General features: G+C 34.8%; 1 long non-coding RNA gene across 1 annotated transcript; it reads left to right on the top strand.

Annotated features, from left to right (window-relative positions):
* Positions 1 to 4,355: 4,355 nt before the first annotated feature.
* LOC118172471 lies at positions 4,356 to 6,465 on the top strand. Its single transcript, XR_004753718.1, has 3 exons — positions 4,356 to 4,439; positions 5,356 to 5,467; positions 6,401 to 6,465. It is a non-coding gene; the product is annotated as an uncharacterized LOC118172471 (long non-coding RNA).
* The last annotated feature ends 1,832 nt before the right edge of the window (positions 6,466 to 8,297 follow it).

Raw genomic sequence — 8,297 nt, forward strand, 5'->3', positions numbered from 1 at the left:
GGAACAGTGCATGGACTGAAAAAGTATGCACATTTGAAATGCATATGTGAATTGCACACAGCATGGAGGTGCAGTAGTACATGCTGCTAATCTCTTTAGGAGAGAAGCTTTCCTCCTTTGGAGATGAGCAGCTAAAGATGATTGCACATTAGAGATCAATGCTGTTTTTTCTATCTGATAGTTCTAACCACATAGCTATGCCAAATTCCCACGATGAGTAATCAAGTCTAGTTGCTTTGAGGACACAGGCTTAGTTGTGGAGAAATGTGATTTCTATATCCAGAGATGGATTTTATCTTGTTTACCTATACTGAACAGCTCTCTGATCAACTTGTTACATCAGTGTGTGTCACCTTGCACTGGTTAATGTAATTGCAAAGACAAGTTTATGTATAATACAGAGCTCTGAAAAGTTGGGTGGAGATAGAGGTAGAACTTCACGCTGTTTCATGAGAGCTTCTTTCATAAAGAGGAGATCTTGATTCTTAAATTGCCACTGGCAATTGTTCCCAATTTGACATAGTCATTTTGAAATATTTATTTATTACTCCCAGTGAGATCGGTTTCTTTTTTTTTTTTTTTTTTTTGTCTTCTAAAACCCGCACTTGTTGATATCTTCCCAGATGCCCTGAATTTAAAACTATCGTACCTGTATCACCACCTGCCCTGCAAGGTTCAGTTTTAGGTATACTCTTTCAAACGTGTGAATTCAAAGAGCTAGAAAGGAACATTGGTGTTTTGCTGAGTTTCCCTGGGTAAGTGCACATGTAGACTATTGGGTAGTTTGGGGGTGGGTTTGGAAGCTTTTTTTAATTCCTATTTTTTTATTTATTTTTTATTTTCTCTTGAACCATACTGTTTGAAAAGAAGTGAAGTTGGGAGATACTATTTGAAATATGAATATCCATATTTTCTTTCAGCAGTATCTTAGCATTTTCTTCACAGATCCAAGGTTAAGAAGTGTGAAAAGTTAGCAAGATAAGAACATTTCTTCACTGTTATTAAGCTATTTTGGGAGAAAGCCGTTGTATGGAAGAGCCTTAATGTGAAGGTGTTAAGCAGGTGCAAAGTTATTGTCATGAGATGAGAAGTATTTAAGGTTTTGTTTGTCTTTTATACTGGATGTGAGCAGAAGCAAAGAATGTAGTTACAACGTTCAATGCTCTCTAATTAGACACTGCCTGAATAACTTGTGTGTGAAGAGTTTTCCAAGGGGACGTCAGAGGAGATTATTTTTGTTTGCATGCTAACCAGAAGTTCCTTTTGATAAGGAAAGGATGTAAGTGTAATGGTCGGTTGTGTAACAAGGACAGTGAGTGTTTGCTTGGTTGGTTTTAACGTGGGTTATGAAGTCTTGCTGTTAAAGTGAAAATAAATTCAATACAAAGGAATAAAATAACCTAGTGTTAGGGAAATGCTACTTAGACAATATTTTCCTAACCTATTTTAGGAAACTGATTATTTTTTTTTTTCCTTCTAGTTATGCTGCAAAGAACAATTGCTTGGTATTTACCTGTTTCTTTTTCTTTTGGCTTGAAAAGGTGTACATTAGTGATTTCCCAGTCTCTTCAAAAGATAATCTAAGGCAAGGGACAGAATAGCTCTTAAAATAAATGAATAAATAAAAGTTGAGCTTTCTTTAAGTTTCTATTACTTTTGATGATCTTCAGAATAGTCAGAGTGGTTTCTGACTTCTGAGGTATAAGTGTAGAACTTTCTTATCAAAAGTAGTTATTCTTATCATGATAGTTTCATCATTTTTGTGTATATTAGGGAAAGAGGGCTTTGAATTGGAGAGCTATTAAGATATTATGCAGTGTTGTAAGGACGGAATTTTGAGATCCATTGGATGGAATTTATAGATCCATTTTTATTTTAAAACAATTTGTGAAATGGCTGAGCATTGAATACCAGGAAATTATTACTATTTTATTTATTAATTTAGATTCCTCAAAGGAGACAGGGAAGGTGACAATAGTAAAATACATGTGGCTCAAGAGTTAGCCATTGGCAAAGCTTGGATTTTAATAAGATTTCATAAATTTCAGTATGAATGGATTACTGGATTGCCTGGAAATATTGTGTAGTTATATACAAGAAAAAATGTGCAGTAGGGGAATTGACACACACATGCACGCATGCACAAATGAATTGATAGTTTGTGTTACTTGTTTGGATTGTGTGTGAAATGGAGGGGGATATTTTTCTTCAAAAAATTAAGGTAGAAGTGTGCTTCTGTCTGTTCAGATAACAACATTGCATGAGATGATCTGCATAGGTATTAACAGTTGTTTGGCAAACAGAAGAGTTTGTGGCCTCAGTAAAAAACTGCATAGACATGGCCCTCTATTAAGCGTTGCTTGTGTCAGCATATTATGTTTCCTGGAATCGAACCACATTAAAAAATATATATTTTTAATACGCTGTAAATCTCATTAAAGCACTGAAATTAACTCAGGTATTTTTTTTATATCTGCTTCTACTTAGCCCCATTTGTAGTAGCGCTTTCAAATGTATAGCTGACTTGCATGAGTTTCTGCATGGAAATAAGCAAACATGAATAGTTGTACTTTTTTTTCTTTCCTCAAAAATGTAGTTAAAAGTTGTTGTTGGTTCAGACTAGTTCTCCTAATTATGCTGTATATGCATCAGTAAACAGCATGGAGATGCAAAACATAATTTTAAGGGGAACTAATTACATTTGAATCCAAAGCACATCACAAAAATTATTTGAATGTTTTCAAGAAGAATGAAAATCCTACAAGCTGCTCTGGTTCTACTAAATCTCTAGCCCCCTGAAACCAAGAAAATGAATATTCAATATTTTTCCATTTGAGTCTCTTGACATGCTATTGATTCACTTTATTTTCCCAACAATTTTCTGACAGATTTCCCAATGTGGATTACTTACGTGCTTTGATATTCATTTTGTGACTGCCTTTGAAAAGCCCATCAAAATTAGAGCTGCAGCAAGCTGCTCACTAGAGTAACAAAGTAGTGAACAAGGCCCTTGGATTCCTGCATTCACTACTGCTACCATGTGCAATGTACTATTTTCACTCCCAATATACCGAGTATTATCAAAAAGTAGAAAATTTTAAAGAGGTAGGAATTAAGTTCTGCTTAATTGACTCCTGACAACACTGCTGAAAGTAGTTTAACATCCTGACAGGCAATCTTCCATGTTCTATCTCTGCATGGTACATTTCAGATCATGTTAGTCTGTACATTTTATGTACATTTTAGTTACATAAAAGATGCAAGAGAATATTAGAATTTCAGGTAATAGGAGTGACATTAAAAGTAATGCAAGATTCAAAAATAGCCCAAATCTGCAAGAACTGATGATGAATTAATTGCCTGTAGAATCTCTATGTTTAGGAGATGGCTTTCTCAAATATATTTGTTTTTCCTCAGCAGCTGGTCTGAACAACCTAGTGAAGTGACAGTCATTGAAGGGCTCAGGGTACATTTTTGTTTCACTTAGTAAACATACACACATGTAAGACATTTAATAATAATACAAGAGGTTTGGAAATACAACCCTTCTCACCCTGGGGTTAAGAGGGAGAAAGCATGGGCTAGACAGAATTTGAGAGTCCCTGTTCTCTTCTCACGAAGTCTAAACCTTTTTTTTCTGCTGTGGACTGGACTGGCCCTTATCCATAGTTGGCATCCTTGTTCTGCTAACAAATCTTTTTCATGTGAAAGTAGGTCTTTCACTGGCTTACACTGTTAGGCCTTGAAAGGTGCAGAAGCATATAAATTCTTGAAATTTTTGAAGCTAGCCTGTTCTTGGCTTTTTACTGATGCTGGGGGTGGAGAAGAAAGTTGACTTCAGCAAGTATGGGATCCTTGTAAATGTCTGTCTTGACTTTTCTGCTAGTGGAGATGATTAGGTTTCTTATAACAAAGACCCGAGTAGTTATATGGTTCTTTCTGCTTTGGATTCAAATAAGATGGCTTTGCACCAAGAGAATTCAGGCTCCTATCTGCTGGACCCAACCTTATTGTTGCTAGACTCATCCTCTTACCTAAGAAATCTGGAAACAAGTGATGCAGTTAAGTGGTTATTTTTTTCACTCTTCAGTGGGGCCTGGTAAATAGTATAACTATGTAACAACTGACAGCGCTCAAATTATTTGTTATTTCCATCTGCACGAGTTCATAAACCTTTACAGTTTCTTTAATATGAGATTAGCCTGGTATGTTCCACAGCATTTTGGTTGGTTGCACAAATAAATGCAAACTGTTGTGATAAGAATGAAACTTGAGACTAATTCTACCTATATATATATTAAAAAAAAAATCTTTTTTTCTTTCCTTTTTTTTTTCTTTTTTTTTTTTTTTTTTCCAGATCTGGTTTGTGTTTATGAAAAGACTGGAAAGAAAAGATGCTGTGAAAGTGAAGAACATATTGTTAAGAAGTAAGCAAAGCTGTAAGTTATGTCCTGAATTTGTGGTATCTTAACAACCACATCAAACTGCTGGGCCTAAAGTTAGAGAGTAGTCCACGGTTCTGGGTATGCACGTTAAAGGAACACCATTTCAAGTATGAATCAAGGTTTAATATCTGCATCACTGTACTATTTAAAAAGAAAAAGTGTTTGAACAGTCTTTATGAATGTGTTAACCTGAGGCCTAAATAATATTAAGTAGTTCTGTTTCATCCTGACTGAAGGCTTCTTAAACTTAATTTGTGAGCACGTTTGTTTTTATTTATTTTTAAAATCTGTTCCTAGGTAGGTTCTTCAATTTTTGAACCAAATTGGCTGAAGCAAAGCAGGTCTTTGAAGCTTGCTAATTCCCTTTAATCTTCTTTATGAAGACAGGAGTTTCCAAACTTGGTTAATTCAAGTTATTACCTTGGTAATATCCAAGCACCAAACACTAGTGTCATTATTGAGAATTTTGCTTTGCATGTAACCTGGATCAGAGTTATGCTTAGGTGAAGCTCAGTTCCCAAGATACCATGATACTATTTAGCATTCTAATTCATGAATTCATATCTTGGAAGGATTAGTTTAGCAACAGATGTTTATCTTCTCGTCTATAAAAAAGATACAGTTATTAAATTGGGAAAAGGGGAAGACCAGTGGAAATTTAAGGAGGGGAAGCAAATCCCTTAGGATTGATATTTCATTTTGAAATTAAAATACAGTTGTTGTTTTTTTGGTTTTCTTTTCTGAAGAAATATAGTGTGTTACATAGGTCCAATTTGCAGTTTCTTGACTAGTTTATTTATTAAATTAAGTGATTATTTTATTGAAGATCCTTGAAACATTTCCTTAAGAATGATTAAAATAGACCGATGTGTTTGTTCGTATGATAACAAAACCTTTTCCTTATTCACAGTGAGAATTTCCTGGCAAGCAGTCCTTCGAGGTAATTTTAATTTTCCAGACATCTTTATCAGCTGTTATCAACCGATAGCAGCTATTACTTGGAAATGGAAATTATTGAAAATGTATAGAGAAATTCCAAGGTATGTGGCAGTCTCACATTTTTTTTGAGATAGAGATGACTTCTTTGGGCAGTTATGCTGGCTGTATGTGAGTATTTGTGAGTCTGTCCCTAACAACTTTTTGTGTTTGGTGATTCTGTAGTAAATTTGATGGAGAGTTAGAAATCTTAAAGAAATTTCTGTTCTGTAGATCCTAGGAAAATACAATGGTTAGAAGAAAAAGCCATTACTGCAATGAGGAGAAAGGTATAAAGTAATCTCAGCCTTAATGAGAAATCAGGGAAGACGTGAGCTATCAAACTTAGGGCACAACTCTGCAGGAAAGGAGGCTTCATTAGTTTTGTTTCCCCAGAAACTGTTTTGGAGTCATATTTACCTAGATAAAAAGTCTTATTACTCTGGGAGCTAAGTAGGCAGGTACTGTGTGAGAAAGTAGGTAACCACTGCATCAATCACTAGGATCTGCTGTATTCCTACAGTGGGAAATGCAGCTCCATTTCCTTGTTGGATTAGAAGAGCCCGGTAAAGACGTTCATTTTCATCATGGAGTTCTAATAATCTTTGTATTAACGTGCTATGTGAAAAGAATTTGGAGAGTAAGCACAGATATATCTTTGAATAATCTCCTCATGTCTATAATTGACCGGTTTTGTACCTGGACATGCAGTTTGGGAGCGTATGCTATTACATATCATCCAAGTTTCTGTTTCTACTGACACATAATCTGGGAAATTTTGAATCTGCATAAAACTAGTTTGTAACCTCAAGAGCATATGGCAATATTCAAAAGGCTACATCTTCTGGCTCTTCACTTCCCCGTAATTTCGTCCTGCATTTCCCCCCTCCCCCTCTTCATTGTTCTTGTCGCTGAACTATGTCCTTGATAAGAGAGAAGATTTTATTTATGGGGATTAAATTATATTCTATGGGTTTCAGGTTTATGAGGAGAAGACAGCAGCAGCAGAGTTCAGGATGTTGTTGCATCCTGATGCATATGATCACATTCTACTTCACTAATTAAAGCTAAGGAAGGCATTTGGGTTTAAAAAGGCTGTCCCCTGGTCAGGAGTTGAAAAGTGTTCTTGCAAAGTACAATGTAGCATGTGTGTATTCAGACAAGTTCCTATGGATTAAGAAGGAAGCTCAGAGTTGAAAGGCATAAGTTAACTTGCGGTGGACAGGTGTTAAAACCGTCATCTACTACTTGCATGCTGTGTAGTCTGACTTCTAAGTCTGTTCAGGAAAACATCATGTGTGTTGCATCACCAGAAAGCCATTTTTCCTTTCCTTTTCCTTTGCGCTATCTATTTTTCTACTGAGCAAATCTAAGAGATATAAAGGGTGGAATTTAAACATCATTCAAAGCTCTTTTTTTTTCTCTTTTCACCTTTTTTTTTTTTTTTTTTTTTTTTCCACATACATATATATATTTTAATCTTGTAACGTGTAGTATTTACTAATGTTTATTGCTGTGTATGCAATGAACTACCTTCTTACCTCTTCGTTCTGTTCAGGTTTAATTAGCTAATCATTGACTTAGCAGAAGACAGGTTGTTCACTTGTCCAGGAGCACATTTGACTTCATAAGTGTTTATACTTAATATTTTTTTGAGAATCAGACATATTAAAAATATTTTTGTGTACTGATTTAAAAATAGAAAAATGCTCAAAAATATCTTATTCTTTCTATATTTATCCCAAAGCATTTTTCAGGCATGCTGTCAGAATTTTCTTTGAAGGAAAATATTTAGAAAAATAAACTGCTTGGTTTTTTTTTGGATGCACTAACATGAGTGTAACCGTTACGGCTCTTGTTTTTATGAAGTAAAGTATTTTCAGAACTCGTGCATTAATGCACTTAGATTAGGTGAAAGCCTAAAGTAGAAAAGTAGTGAATGTTTTGAGATTCTCATTCCATCAAATGAGTAGATGTTATAATATACTTATCCTAAAAAATGTCATTTAGAATACCTGCGAAGATATTGTAGCTTATGCGTGCTTTTGAGTTTACGATTGTTTGCAGAGATTTTGGTAGGCTTGCTAACACAGTTAGACAAGTGCTCATACATTACCTTTGCAGAATTGTGGCAGTATTTAGTTATATGAGAAATCAATGTACTATGTTAATGTATTGAAAATATTGTATTATCTAATTATGTAATACTTATCTGTATTGAAAAATTTCTACACAATTACATGCCCACCATTAGGGTACAGTAAGAATTTAAGCTATTGAGCTTGCTGCATAGGGCTCTAAGTGCACTCTTCATTACTTTGTTTGCCAGGTTTGTAACATATGCTCATAGAAACTTGTGACAGTTGTTTTAGCTCTCTATATAAACTTATTTTCCAATTTAAGGGGTTAGTTTTGTTGTTGTTGTTGTTGTTGTTTTGTTTTTGTAGTTATGCTTATAGGCAGTAGGAATGTACCATGAAATGATTCTTTCAGGATCCCGACGCTGACTTGTCATGGCAGCTTCTTTTGTAAACAGGCAAGGTATTGGTAAAACATAAGCACATAAAACAGAAAGAAAATACAGTTATATAGTAACAGAGATCACAGTATTATTAATTCTTAAAACTATAGTAGCTCTATAGTGCTAAGCAAGAGAAAGGCCTTGTTGAATTATATTGAAACATGACATTTCTGTGACTGGTACTTAATGCTTTGAAAACTGCAGTCACTGCTTTAAAACATGCTATGGTGAAACTTCTTGGGGACTTCAGAAGATTTTTTCCTACAGGCTTTTATTCAATAAGAGCACTGTATGCCATTTCAAAGCTTGCATTCATAATGATTATACAAACTTAGTGTATGAAAATTAAGGCATCC

This window comes from Oxyura jamaicensis, chromosome 11 (genome assembly GCF_011077185.1).
Source record: "Oxyura jamaicensis isolate SHBP4307 breed ruddy duck chromosome 11, BPBGC_Ojam_1.0, whole genome shotgun sequence".
In the NCBI taxonomy this organism is placed as follows: Eukaryota; Metazoa; Chordata; class Aves; order Anseriformes; family Anatidae; genus Oxyura; species Oxyura jamaicensis.